At 43.6% G+C, this 15814-nt stretch overlaps 1 long non-coding RNA gene across 1 annotated transcript; it reads left to right on the forward strand.

The window, feature by feature from the left end:
* The first annotated feature begins 1922 nt into the window (after window positions 1-1922).
* Window positions 1923-15814, forward strand: LOC132642359 (uncharacterized). Its single transcript, XR_009583118.1, has 3 exons — window positions 1923-2281; window positions 14362-14427; window positions 15359-15814. It is a non-coding gene; the product is annotated as an uncharacterized LOC132642359 (long non-coding RNA).

The following is a 15814-nucleotide window of genomic DNA, read 5'->3' on the forward strand; positions in this document are numbered from 1 at the left end:
GCGGCTAGCACTTGAGAATAATATGTTTTTCAGAATTAAAAGTGTTAGGTTAAGCATTGGAACATGTTGTATATATATTGGAGAGCATGTGAGAATCATGTGAATGGGGATAGGGACATTTCATCTTTTGGTTTGGCTTCTAGCAAGCACGCTGCAGCTGTGCTGCTGCACTGCTGCCAGTCGGTACAGTGCAGCAGTCTTTACAGTAGAATTGACTTGTACGACAGCCAAGGAAATTGATCCTATTTGGTCCCTATCCACAAGGGAATAGATCCCATCTGGTTCCTCGAGCACATTTGTCAAATCGTCAAAACTTAAAGAAATCATAACTTTATCATGTATGAACTTAGACATATGTGGAAAGTAAGTAAGATTATTTAAATTTAAATACTATGTAACAGAAGTATTCTGTTGAACGACCATCAACCAACCAAGACTTTTAATAATGGTAAGCTAGAGTCAAAAGATTAATGAGTAATATATATATATATATATATATATATATATATATATATTATTTTTTATTTTATTTTTTTAAAAAAGAACTAATGAACACACTGTTTGATTTTTCAGATTCTTAAATTTATAATAGTAATTTAAAGTTAGGTGTGTCAAACTTGATAACACCTAGATCCTCCCATCAGTAAAAATACGTGATAACTCTTGTCCATCAAAGCTTTAGACAGATGAAAAGAAATTATTTAATTTTTTTACTTCTATTAGAATTCCAACTCTAATTTTTATCATCTTCCTTCCTACTTTATTGATCGTTAAATCACGCCGCAAAATCAAATCAAATGAAGTATTTGGATAATGGTTTACCTTAGGGCGATTTTTTTTAAGTAAACAAATAGGTAACTCTGGATAAAACATTGATTCGAAACAGAGTCTTATGTCAAAGGACTCTCAGGTCAAAGGACCCTCTTAAAAGACTTTGAAGGCAAGCCCTATTAATAATTGTAAAGCAGTTCTAATGATTTTGTCACATGCATATTTTCTTTTTTAAGTGCAAACTGTTTTTTCCCTTTTTCATTATCAGGAAGGAAAATCAATTCCTTCGTGGACCAAATGCAAATAAATGATATGGCACAATATTAAACATGAGACAAAGCTTCACTAGAATAATTTTTTTGTTAATTAGGAACTACTAGAAGTGTTTACTTCCTAGTTTGTCTCAATGAAATGGCTAATTTACTAGTTGGAGACTAGAAAACATCCATCATGCAACACGAATTATTTTACTTATTTATTATTCTTTATATTTCTTTCAACGCATATATGATTTGGAAAGTATACTTAAATTTCTAAGTATGAAAAGTTTATTTTCTAAAGAGTAAAACATTATGTCTAAATTTAGAGAAGAAGTTTATAAGTTTGATTCAAAGTCATCTTTGTTTTTTTTTTTTTTTTTTTTTTTTTTTGGGTAGGACGCTAGTTGAAGGTTACTTGACCAGAAATGGGATGCGTAATTTTTTTTAATTTCCCATAGAGGCCACAATATGCATGAAGCATAACGCAGATTTTCGTAGAAGTCACAAGGTTGTAAGGTCATTTGCACTTATGCCCTTATTTTGTGCTGGTCTTTAATTTTTGCCCCTCGTAACAAACAACTTTTTCGCGGGACATAAGTTTATATTTTCGTATCGTAATATCTCACAAGTTATGTCCCGCATGACTTAAGAACGCATACATTCTGTTAGAACCGGTATTTTTGTACAGTGGAATAATCTGGATTTATTATGATAAGTTAAGGACAAAAAATTATTTCGGGATACAAAGTCGGGATTCTTGACCTTGATTTTATTTTGAGATATAAGTTATATATGAAATTGTTGGCATTGAACACTTAGGGAAAATTGGGACCACAATTCATAAAATTGGAATTTAAAATGTGGTGCCAAAAATGCCATGGGGCCGTGTGAATTAAAAAGGGGTCCCACACATTGTGTGACCAATTTTAATTGGTCCAACACATTGTGTGGACCCAAGGCAATGTGGATATTTTGTGAACCACTTAAAAGATGAAGACCAAGTCTTCATTCCTCATTTATTCACTTCATCACTTAGCACAAAACAAGAAAATAGAGAGCTCCCAACCCCCACTGTTTTCGGCCCAACCTTAGGAAAACCAAATCAAATTCTAGCTTCCCAAAAATTATTTCCTTGGTGTTAACCCACTATATGGAGGTCCCTAAGTAGCGTGGAAGAGTTGTTCGGGTCATCCAACCATTAGTTGTACCCATTTGCAAACCCTAACTATTTGGTGGATTGAAGAAGAAAGGTATGTTTTGCTCTTGTTTTTGTGTTGTGAACATTTATTCATGTTATGGTATGTTAATAGGGATGGAAATCATGAAATATAGTATGATTGGAAGTGGGTTGTGTGATGGGTGTTCTAGCCGTGTATATGGGTGTGACAAATGGAATTGATGAATTAATTCTATATTATGTTAGATTGGTATCGAGTGGGGAAAAGAATAAAAATCATCGATACATGTATATGTGTAGTGTAGCCGTGTTTATAGCCTCCAAATTGTAGCAAAGAAGGAATTAATCTCTCTTAGCGTCGTAATGGTTATGGTGATGACTTGTAGGTTAGAAATGAGAATTTAATGTCCCAAATTGACATAGTAAGCGTTGCGGACTGATTGGGAGAACTTTTTGCATTGAATAAAATTTGTATATATAAGAATTATTAACATGTGTATGTGTGTGGCGCGGGCGAATGTGAGTTTTATAATGTGTCGAAGATCGTAATACTAGCGCTTAGTATTTTAGTTATCGTCGAAACGAATTCTAGTTGGAAATAAGTGTTTAAGTGGCTCAAGATTGATGTTGAGAAATTGTGGGCTGTTTTGAGGCTAGTTGTGCGTTTGACGTAAATTGTATATTTTATGAAAATCATATCGTTATATTGTGGATTGTGGTACAAAACATGACTTGAAAATGAGGAATGGAAAAGGGGACTGTTTTCGGCCAAACAGTGGAAAAATTTTCGGGTCGTTGCAAATATTATGTGGATTGTTTAGAATGTCCTAGAATATTGTGGTAAAGACTCGGGTGGATAATTAAATGTGTGAGCGATGTGGTGGCTTGAATGTGAGCCGTTGAATTGAATATTTGGAAAGTTGTTGAATGATGAAAAAGAGAGCTATTAATGTTATTTTGTCTTCCGAATTTATTATTGATGTTGTTAGGTTGGTTGTTGTTGTTGTTGTTGATTGATACGGCCGAGTTAAATTCTCGGGGTAGCCTATTTACAGGGGAAATGCTGCCCAAATTTCTGTACAATTAAGGGCGAAATTGGAATTTAATGCCCAAAGAGTCTTTAGCTAATGTTTGGCATTTTATGGCTTATTTTTAGATTGTGGGCAGCCCGAATCATAGTTTGGACTTAGCTTGAGTTGGATCATATTGGAGAGCGTTTGAGGTATGTAAAGCAACCTTCCTTCTTTTGGCATGCCTTAGTTTCACATAGGCTAGATTAGAGCTTTAAGGGAATTCCAAATTCGAGATCCGAGCATGTTATGATCCATATATATATTCTTTGGCACTCTTATGTATGTTTTTATGAAATATGAACCATGATGTATTTGAAGTAATCGCTTTCCGAAATGCGCATAGAAAATGTTCACTTTAAGGAATTTTGTAATCTCTGAATGCCATATTTTTCGCATAGAGGCTCGGATCGCTCCAATAATTTTTATAGGAGTTTGCTTGATGTATAATGGGTATGCTTTTCATAGGCGGGCTCAGTTCGGGTCTATACTCGTCTGTGGGTCCCGCGACGCCCTTTATGTAAATTCGACAACTTTGAATCAAAAAGTGATAATTATTATTCCGATTTCGAATATGACTATTTTACTTATCCTTCGGATTTATAATAATGATTTTATGCATATGATTTCTCACTACTCCGCTCGTGCCTACTATGATATCGTTCGCCGGTTCCCGGGCCGGTTCTGTTGTCGTGTGCTTTATGATGCATTCCGGTGTTATGCTGTGATTATGGTTCACCGTGCTCCTTGCTCGAGGGTCGGGTTCCACTTATGTTTGGCGTTATGCTGTGTTTGGCGTTATGCTGTGTTGTGATGTGTGACGGAGATTCGGAGATTTGAAACTTTCTGGTGTTATGCTGTGTTGTGGCGCCATCGACAGGCGGGCGACCACATTTTCCTGTGCCCTATGCATAATTTATACTTTGGAAATAAACATTTTGATATTTTTTTATATGTATTATTTTCTATATATCTGATTCGATTATTGTTCAGATTTATTTCTGTACCTTCTGCTTTGCATACTCAGTACATATTTCGTACTGACCCCCTTCTCCGGGGGCTGCGTTTCATGCCCGCAGGTACGGACGCACAGCCTGGTGATCCACCTGTTTAGGACACCCTTTCTGCTATTCGGAGTGCTCCTCTCTTTCCGGAGCTTATACTTTTGGTATATATATTTTTATTAGTGCATTTGTATATATTCGTTCATGGGTACGGCGGGGCCCTGTCCTGTCATATGATTCTGTCGGTCTGTTTAGAGGTCTGTGGACATGTTTATGGGTTAGGGTCTTTCTGTATAGATGTATGTACATGTCATTTGGGCGATCCCATACGCCGAGGCGGCCGGTCCGCATATGTTGTTTGGGCGATCCTATACGCCGAGGCGGCCGGTCCGCATATGTTTATATATTGCTTGGTTAGCCCTGTGTGGATTTTGTTGGTATTTTCTGCGTGCAGGGTATATTGGATAGTCCGTAAAACAAAGGAAACTCTGCCGAAATTTTCTGGAAATTACCTAAATTTGAAATAAAGTCTTGTCGGCTTCCGCCATATACTAGAATGAGTTGATAGAATTTGAGATAATATTTGATAGATGGGTTCGGGTGCCCAGATCGGGCACTAGTCACGGCCTACGGGGTTGGGTCGTGACAAAAGTGGTATCAGAGCGGTTTGTCCTCGGAGTGTCCACAGATCGTGTCTAGTAGAGTCTTGTTTATCGGTGTGTTGTGCACCACATCTATAAACATGAGGCTACAGGACATTTAGGATGTTGTCTTTTCTTCTGATCTTAGATCGTGCGATAGAACTGTGCTATTAGGATGATTCTGTTTTGATCTGTTGTTGTTTTTCTTTCAGTGATGCCTCCGAAAAAGGCGACGACCGCCCAGAAGAAAAATGGCGTAGTAGGAGAGACCAGCCGGGCTCAGAAGGGTACTCGGACCCTTGCTCAGATGATGCGTGATATTACGTCCCGGCCAGCCGACTCTGCTACGTCTTCATCGTCAGAGGAGTCTGGAGCAGCTTCACCATTAGCTCTAGGGGCTTCATCTCCCGCGCCTCCAGCTCCTCAGCCAGGGGCGGAGGACAGGACACTGAGAGAGGTTGTGCAGTTATTGACCACTCTGGTAGCGGGACAGGCTCGCAGACGCGGGCGGAGAGATGATGATGATGACGATAGGCGTGACAGCCTGAGGGTTCGAGAGTTTCTATTATGTGGCCCTCCAGAGTTTTACGGGTCTAAGCCCGACGAAGACCCCCATGACTTTATTCGGGGGATGCGGCGCTTACTAGATTTGGTCAGGGCTTCAGAGACTAAGTCTGTTGAGTTGGCTTCGCATAGACTACGGGATGTTGCTGCTCACTGGTATGAGTCCTGGGAGCTATCCAGGGGTGAGGGTGCTACCCCAGCTACTTGGGACGAGTTCGTGACTGCTTTCACTCACCACTTTTTGCCCCCATAGTTACGACGGGCGCGGGTTGACCGATTTTTGCATCTGCAGCAGGGGGTCGGAGCGTCCGTGAGTATAATATGGAGTTTGATTCTTTGGCCCGGTATGCACCTGCCATAGTAGCAGATATGGCCGATCGGATGCAAAGATACGTGATGGGGTTAGACCGCTATTTGATTGATGGCTGTATGGCGGTGGCATTGCAGGCAGACATGGATATTGCCCGACTACAGGCTTATGCCCTGGGTATGGAGGACCGATATAGAGCTGATTATTCTAGCAGAGATCGGGACAGGAGGCCGCCCAAGAGGGCCAGATACGCAGGTTATTCTGGAGATTCTCGAGGAGGACAGCCTCAGCAGCAGCAGTCAGGCAGACATCCTCCTCCGTCAAGCCGGGGTACACAGCTAGCCGGTAGGAGATTTGATAGTGCAGGACAGTCTGGGGCCGGTCAGAGCTCCCGAGCATCAGGGTCACAGATAGCTAGAGGTCCCAGCCAGTCCAGACCACCTAGGCCCCGTTGTTCCCATTGCGGGAAATCGCACCCGGGAGAGTGTTATCGACTTACTGGAGCCTGTTTTTCATGCGGTGGTCAGGGCCATCTTATGCGAGATTGTCCGTTGGCGAGCGGTTCTGGTAGTGTGGCTCAGCCGACGGGGTCAGCCGCTGGTTCATCATCTGCTCCATCAGTTGCACGCCCTGCGGGGCGAGGTATGCCTGCACCGGCGGGACGCGGTCGAGGTCGTGGCAGTGCTTCAGGTTCTAGCGGTCCTTCGAACCGCATTTATGCCTTAGCCAGCAGACAGGACCAGGAGGCTTCGCCTAATGTCGTCACAGGTATATTACTGGTTTTCTCTCGTGATGTGTATGCATTGATTGATCCTGGTTCTACATTATCATTTATATCTCCACTCGTTGCTGATACAATTGGGATAGAATCCGAACCGATAGAGCCTTTTGAGGTAGCTACACCAGTAGGGGACTCTGTTATAGCCAGTCAGATTTATAGAGATTGTTCCGTGATTATCTCTGGCCGCTGCACTAAGGCGGATTTGGTGGAGTTAGATATGATCGAGTTTGACGTGATTATGGGTATGGATTGGCTAGCTTCTTGCTATGCTAATGTTGATTGTTAAAAGAAGATAGTCCGATTCCAATTCCCAGGGGAGCCAGTTATAGAGTGGGCAGGTAATACAGTATCGCCGAAGGGTAAGTTTATTTCATACCTCAAGGCTGAGAAAATGATCAGAAAGGGGTATATTTATCATCTGGTCCGTGTTCATGATTTAGAGGCAGAGGCACCGACTCTTCAGTCAGTCCCAGTGGTTAATGAATTTGTAGATGTATTCCCAGATGAGCTTCCAGGTCTTCCTCCCGAACGGGAGATAGAGTTTGCTATTAATCTGTTGCCAGACACTCAGCCTATCTCTATTCCTCCGTACAGAATGGCACCTGCAGAATTGAAAGAATTGAAAGAGCAGCTGAGAGATTTATTGGAGAAGGGTTTCATTCGGCCTAGTGCATCACCCTGGGGAGCTCCGGTATTATTTGTGAGGAAGAAAGACGGCTCGCTGCGGATGTGCATTGATTATCGACAGTTGAATAAGGTAACCATTAAGAATAAATATCCCCTCCCCAGGATTGATGATTTGTTTGATCAGCTGCAGGGTGCCAGGTACTTCTCGAAGATAGACCTGCGATCGGGTTACCATCAGGTACGGGTACGAGAGGCTGATATTCCCAAGACAGCATTCAGGACCCGATATGGGCACTATGAGTTCAGAGTTATGTCTTTTGGGCTGACAAATGCCCCAGCAGTATTTATGGACCTGATGAATCGGGTATTCAGACCGTTCTTGGATATGTTTGTGATCGTATTTATCGATGATATTCTGGTTTATTCTCGGTCAGAGGCAGAGCATGCGGACCATTTGAGGACGGTACTTGGCACACTTCGGCACCAGGAATTATATGCTAAATTTTCTAAGTGTGAATTCTGGTTATCTTCAGTGGCATTTCTGGGACATATTATTGGGGCTGATGGCGTCCGGGTGGATACCCAGAAGATCGAGGCCGTAAAGAATTGGCCTAGACCTACGACGCCGACAGAGGTGCGTAGCTTTCTGGGATTGGCTGGTTATTATCGGAGATTCGTGGAGAATTTTGCTTCCATTTCAGCGCCTTTGACGAGGCTGACTCAGAAGGGAGCTTAGTTTCAGTGGTCAGATGCTTGCGAGCGTAGCTTCCAGTTGCTGAAAGAGAAGTTAACTACGGCTCCAGTCCTGACTCTTCCGGAGGGTCCAGATGGGTATGTGATTTATTGTGATGCCTCTGGTATTGGTTTGGGATGTGTGTTGATGCAGCACGACAGGGTGATAGCTTATGCTTCCCGGCAGCTCAGAAAACATGAAAAGAATTATCCTACTCACGATTTGGAGCTGGCCGCGGTCATTCATGCTTTGAAGATGTGGAGACATTATTTATATGGGGTTCACGTTGACATTTATACAGATCATAAGAGCCTTCAGTACATCTTTAGGCAAAAGGAGCTGAATTTGCGGCAGCGGAGGTGGTTAGAGTTGCTGAAAGATTATGATGTTGACATTCTCTACCATCCTGGGAAAGCTAATGTTGTGGCGGATGCACTCAGCCGCAAGTCTATGGGCATCCTAGCAGACGTGCCATCAGAGAGTAAAGAAATGGTTCGCGATATTGATCAGTTGGCTAGTCTTGGAATTCGCTTGGCTGATTCGGGAGATGTTGGGGTTTCTGTTCGAGGTATTGCTGAGTCCTGTATTACAGAAGATATTAAGCGGCATCAGTATGAGGATCCTATTCTGGCACAGTACAGAGATGCAGCTCTGGCACAGGAGAAGACTCCGTTTGAGATTTCACCTGATGGAGTGTTATTTCACAGAGGCAGATTGTGTGTACCTGACGTTGCAGGGTTGCGGCGACAGGTTATGGGCGAGGCACATTACACCCGATATTTTGTTCACCCAGGGTCGACGAAGATGACATGATCTCAGATGCCTATATTGCTGGGACGGTATGAAAAGAGATATAGCAGAGTTCGTTGCTCAGTGTCCAAATTGCCAGCAGGTTAAGGTTGAGCACCAGAAGCCCGGTGGGCTATTGCAGGAGATGGAGATACCGACGTGGAAGTGGGAGGTCATTAATATGGACTTTATTACAGGTTTACCTCGCACTCCACGGAGGTACGACTCCATTTGGGTTATCGTTGATCGGCTGACAAAATCAGCTCACTTTCTTCCAGTCCGGACTACATACTCAGCTGAAGATTATGCCAGGCTATATATTAAGGAGATTGTGAGACTGCATGGAGTTCCTGTGTCTGTTATTTCTGATAGAGGTGCCCAGTTTACAGCTAAGTTCTGGAGATCATTCCAGGAGGGATTGGGGACCCGGGTGAGTCTGAGTACAACATTTCATCCCCAGTCCGATGGTCAAGCAGAGCGCACTATTCAGACATTGGAAGATATGTTGCGTGCCTGTGTTATTGATTTCAGAGGTAGCTGGGATGACCATTTGCCGCTTGTTGAATTCGCTTATAATAACAGCTACCACTCTAGTATTTCGATGGCACCATATGAGGCCTTGTACGGCAGGAAATGTAGATCACCGATCGGTTGGTTTGATGTTGGGGAGACTGAGTTGATTGGCCCAGATGTGGTCCAGCAGGCCGTGGATAAGGTGAAACTTATTCGAGAAAGATTGTTGGCAGCCCAGAGCCGACAGAAATCTTATGCCGATAAGCGACGTCGACCGTTAGAGTTTCAGATTGGCGATTGGGTGTTCCTGAAAGTGTCACCGATGAAAAGTGTTATGCGATTTGGCAAGAAAGGAAAGCTCAGTCCGAGATATATTGGGCCCTATCTGATTATTCGCAATATAGGCAAGGTGGCCTACGAATTGGATTTGCCAGCTGACTTGGGAGCGGTACACCCGGTATTTCATGTTTCTATGCTTCGTAAGTGTGTTGGTGACCCTTCCAGAGTCTTTCCTGTAGATGACATTCAGGTCACAGAGGAGCTATATTATGAGGAGCAACCTATAGCCATATTGGATCGCCAGGTAAAAAGGTTGCGAAACAAAGATATGGCTTCTGTTAAAGTGCTGTGGCGGAACAATAACCGAGAGGAAATGACCTGGGAAGATGAGGAGCATATGAAGAAGAAGTATCCTCATTTATTTTCGGAACCTACAGGTAATCCAATTCTCTACTTGACTTTGATGATTGACCAATAAATGTATTGTTGTGATACTTGAGAAGGAAACTCCCCCAAATTGCTGGTATGACCCATAAGATAAATCTAACATTCGCGGACGAATGTTCTTAAGGGGGGGAGGATGTTAGAACCGGTATTTTTGTACAGTGGAATAATCTGAATTTATTATGATAAGTTAAGGACAAAAAATTATTTCGGGATACAAAGTCGGGATTCTTGACCTTGATTTTATTTTGAGATATAAGTTATATATGAAATTGTTGGCATTGAACACTTAGGGAAAATTGGGACCACAATTCATAAAATTGGAATTTAAAATGTGGTGCCAAAAATGCCATGGGGCCGTGTGAATTAAAAAGGGGTCCCACACATTGTGTGACCAATTTTAATTGGTCCAACACATTGTGTGGACCCAAGGCAATGTGGATATTTTGTGAACCACTTAAAAGATGAAGACCAAGTCTTCATTCCTCATTTATTCACTTCATCACTTAGCACAAAACAAGAAAATAGAGAGCTCCCAACCCCCACTGTTTTCGGCCCAACCTTAGGAAAACCAAATCAAATTCTAGCTTCCCAAAAATTATTTTCTTGGTGTTAACCCACTATATTGAGGTCCCTAAGTAGCGTGGAAGAGTTGTTCAGGTCATCCAACCATTAGTTGTACCCATTTGCAAACCCTAACTATTTGGTGGATTGAAGAAGAAAGGTATGTTTTGCTCTTGTTTTTGTGTTGTGAACATTTATTCATGTTATGGTATGTTAATAGGGATGGAAATCATGAAATATAGTATGATTGGAAGTGGGTTGTGTGATGGGTGTTCTAGCTGTGTATATGGGTGTGACAAATGGAATTGATGAATTAATTCTATATTATGTTAGATTGGTATCGAGGGGGGAAAAGAATAAAAATCATCGATACATGTATATGTGTAGTGTAGCCGTGTTTATAGCCTCCAAATTGTAGCAAAGAAGGAATTAATCTCGCTTAGCGTCGTAATGGTTATGGTGATGACTTGTAGGTTAGAAATGAAAATTTAATGTCCCAAATTGACATAGTAAGCGTTGCGGACTGATTGGGAGAACTTTGTGCATTGAATAAAATTTGTATATATAAGAATCATTAACATGTGTATGTGTGTGGCGCGGGCGAATGTGAGTTTTATAATGTGTCGAAGATCGTAATACTATCGCTTAGTATTTTAGTTATCGTCGAAACGAATTCTAGTTGGAAATAAGTGTTTAAGTGGCTCAAGATTGATGTTGAGAAATTGTGGGCTGTTTTGAGGCTAGTTGTGCGTTTGACGTAAATTGTATATTTTATGAAAATCATATCGTTATATTGTGGATTGTGGTACAAAACATGACTTGAAAATGAGGAATGGAAAAGGGGACTGTTTTCGGCCAAACAGTGGAAAAATTTTCGGGTCGTTGGAAATATTATGTGGATTGTTTAAAATGTCCTAGAATATTGTGGAAAAGACTCGGGTGGATAATTAAATGTGTGAGCTGTGAGGACCCACAGCTGGGCGCTGACCATGCTGTGAACCTCTGGGTATCTGACCCCATAACTGACTGCTGTGGCATCTGCGCCCTGCTGACTAGTCATGACATACTCAGGTATTGTACGACAGGAAATCACAGACAATTCGAGATAGCACGCTGCAGCGCCTCGAACCCGTGACCTCAAGCCCTTTACATTCCCCTGAGGGAATCGACTCTTACCAATTGAGCTGCAGCTCAATTTGTGAAAGTCGTCTCCTTCGGGAGGACAAAAGGGGAGAGGTCACGGGTTCGATACCAGCCGCTGCAGCGTATATCGAATTGTCTGTGTCTCTTGCTCATACAATACCTGAGTATGTCATGACTAGTCAGCAGGGCGTAGATGCCATAGCAGTCAGTTATGGGGTCAGATACCCAGAGGTTCACAGCATGGTCAGCGCCCAGCTGTGGGTCCTCACAAAAAAGGCGACTTTTTGTCGAGGATCCACAGTGATCTGCACTGTAGGTTGCCCCCTCTACTGACTGCTGTGGGTATCTGACCCTGCTGACTAGCTGACATGCATCTGCGCATGGACTACTGAGCTATTGTGGCAAGAAATCACAGACAATTCGCACACGCTGCAGCGCTTCGAACCCGTGACCTCAAGCCTTTTGTCCTCCCGAAGGAAGCGCCTCTTACCAATTGAGCTGCCCCCCTCTGCTGACTGCTGTGGGTATCTGACCCTGCTGACTAGCTGACATGCATCTGCGCATGGACTACTGAGCTATTGTGGCAAGAAATCACAGACAATTCGCACACGCTGCAGCGCTTCGAACCCGTGACCTCAAGCCTTTTGTCCTCCCGAGGAAGCGCCTCTTACCAATTGAGCTGCAGCTCAACTGGTAAGAGGCACTTCCTTCGGGAGGCCAAAAGGCTTGAGGTCACGGGTTCGAAGCGCTGCAGCGTGTGCGAATTGTCTGTGATTTCTTGCCACAATAGCTCAGTAGTCCATGCGCAGATGCATGTCAGCTAGTCAGCAGGGTCAGATACCCACAGCAGTCAGTAGAGGGGGCAACCTACAGTGCAGATCACTGTGGATCCTCGACAAAAAGTCGTCTTTTTTGTGAGGACCCACAGCTGGGCGCTGACCATGCTGTGAACCTCTGGGTATCTGACCCCATGAATGACTGCTGTGGCATCTGCGCCCTGCTGACCAGTCATGACATACTCAGGTATTGTAGCAGTGAGGCACGATAATTCGAGATAACTCGCTGCAGCGCCTCGAACCCGTGACCTCAGGTCTTTTGTTCTCCCGAAGGAAACGACTTTCACCAATTGAGCTGCAGCTCAATTGGTAAGAGTCGATTCCCTCAGGGGAATGTAAAGGGCCTGAGGTCACGGGTTCAAGGCGCTGCAGCGTGTTATCTCGAATTATCGTGCCTCACTGCTACAATACCTGAGTATGTCATGACTGGTCAGTAGGGCGCAGATGCCACAGCAGTCAGTTCATGGGGTCAGATACCCAGAGGTTCACAGCATGGTCAGCGCCCAGTTGTGGGTCCTCACAAAAAAAGGCGACTTGTGTTTGAGGATCCGCAGGTGTAACCCATGCATGCTGCGGGTTGCCCTCCATGACTTGCTCATGTACACTGCATTATTGTATGGCTTGGGTCGCAGACGGATCGCACAACTATGCCATCTTCACTCTGCAGAGCTACGGGTATCGAACCCGCGACCTCAAGCCCTTTGTCTCCACGAGGGAGCGCCTCTTACCACTATCTGACCCTCTTACCACACGTATATCGAATTGTCTGTGTCTCTTGCTCATACAATACCTGAGTATGTCATGACTAGTCAGCAGGGCGCAGATGCCACAGCAGTCAGTTATGGGGTCAGATACCCACAGCAGTCAGTAGAGGGGGCAACCTACAGTGCAGATCACTGTGGATCCTCGACAAAAAGTCGTCTTTTTGTGAGGACCCACAGCTGGGCGCTGACCATGCTGTGAACCTCTGGGTATCTGACCCCATGAACTGACTGCTGTGGCATCTGCGCCCTACTGACCAGTCATGACATACTCAGGTATTGTAGAAGTGAGGCACGATAATTCGAGATAACACGCTGCAGCGCCTCGAACCCATGACCTCAGGCCCTTTACATTCCCTTGAGGGAATCGACTCTTACCAATTGAGCTGCAGCTCAATTGGTGAAAGTCGTTTCCTTCGGGAGAACAAAAGGCCTGAGGTCACGGGTTCGAGGCGCTGCAGCGTGTTATCTCGAATTATCGTGCCTCACTGCTACAATACCTGAGTATGTCATGACTGAGCTGGGCGCTGACCATGCTGTGAACCTCTGGGTATCTGACCCCATAACTGACTACTGTGGCATCTGCGCCCTGCTGACTAGTCATGACATACTCAGGTATTGTACGGCAGGAAATCACAGACAATTCGAAATCACTGACCCCATAACTGACTGCTGTGTCTCTTGCTCATACAATACCTGAGTATGTCATGACTAGTCAGCAGGGCGCAGATGCCACAACAGTCAGTTATGGGTTCAGATACCTAGAGGTTCACAGCATGGTCAGCGCCCAGCTGTGGGTCCTCACATGAGCGATGTGGTGGCTTGAATGTGAGCCGTTGAATTGAATATTTGGAAAGTTGTCGAATGATGAAAAAGAGAGCTATTAATGTTATTTTGTCTTCCGAATTTATTATTGATGTTGTTAGGTTGGTTGGTTGTTGTTGTTGTTGATTGATACGGCCGAGTTAAATTCTCGGGGTAGCCTATTTACAGGGGAAATGCTGCCCAAATTTCTGTAGAATTAAGGGCGAAATTGGAATTTAATGCCCAAAGAGTCTTTAGCTAATGTTTGGCATTTTATGGCTTATTTTTAGATCGTGGGCAGCCCGAATCATAGTTTGGACTTAGCTTGAGTTGGATCATATTGGAGAGCGTTTGAGGTATGTAAAACAACCTTCCTTCTTTTGGCATACCTTAGTTTCACATAGGCTAGATTAGAGCTTTAAGGGAATTCCAAATTCGAGATCCGAGCATGTTATGATCCATATATATATTCTTTGGCACTCTTATGTATGTTTTTATGAAATATGAACCATGATGTATTTGAAGTAATCGCTTTCCGAAATGCGCATAGAAAATGTTCACTTTAAGGAATTTTGTAATCTCTGAATGCCATATTTTTCGCATAGAGGCTCGGAGCGCTCCAATAATTTTTATAGCAGTTTGCTTGATGTATAATGGGTATATTTTTCATAGGCGGGCTCAGTTCGGGTCTATACTCGTCCGTGGGTCCCGCGACGCCCTTTATGTAAATTCGACAACTTTGAATCAAAAAGTGATAATTATTATTCCGATTTCGAATATGACTATTTTACTTATCCTTCGGATTTATAATAATAATAATTTTATGCATATGATTCCTCATTACTCCGCTCGTGCCTACTATGATATCGTTCGCTGGTTCCCGGGCCGGTTCTGTTGTCGTGCGCTTTGTGATGCATTCCGGTGTTATGCTGTGATTATGGTTCACCGTGCTCCTTGCTCGAGGGCCGGGTTCCACTTATGTTTGGCGTTATGCTGTGTTTGGCGTTATGCTGTGTTGTGATGTGTGACGGGGATTCGGAGATTTGAAACTTTCTGGTGTTATGCTGTGTTGTGGCGCCATCGACAGGCGGGCGACCACATTTTCCTGTGCCCTATGCATAATTTATACTTTGGAAATAAACATTTTGATATTTTTTTTATATGTATTATTTTCTATATATCTGATTCGATTATTGTTCAGATTTATTTCTGTACCTTCTGCTTTGCATACTCAGTACATATTTCGTACTGACCCCCTTCTCCGGGGGCTGCGTTTCATGCCCGCAGGTACGGACGCACAGCCTGGTGATCCACCTGTTTAGGACACCCTTTCTGCTATTCGGAGTGCTCCTCTCTTTCCGGAGCTTATACTTTTGGTATATATATTTTTATTAGTGCATTTGTATATATTCGTTCATGGGTACGGCGGGGCCCTGTCCTGTCATATGATTCTGTCGGTCTGTTTAGAGGTCTGTGGACATGTTTGTGGGTTAGGGTCTTTCTGTATAGATGTATGTACATGTCGTTTGGGCGATCCCATACGCCGAGGCGGCCGGTCCGCATATGTTGTTTGGGCGATCCTATACGCCGAGGCGGCCGGTCCGCATATGTTTATATATTGCTTGGTTAGCCCTGTGTGGCTTTTGTTGGTATTTTCTGCGTGCAGGGTATATTGGATAGTCCGTAAAACAAAGGAAACTCTGCCGAAATTTTCTGGAAATTACCTAAATTTGAAATAAAGTC

The sequence above is a fragment of the Lycium barbarum genome, chromosome 5 (assembly GCF_019175385.1).
Source record: "Lycium barbarum isolate Lr01 chromosome 5, ASM1917538v2, whole genome shotgun sequence".
NCBI classification, from domain to species: Eukaryota; Viridiplantae; Streptophyta; class Magnoliopsida; order Solanales; family Solanaceae; genus Lycium; species Lycium barbarum.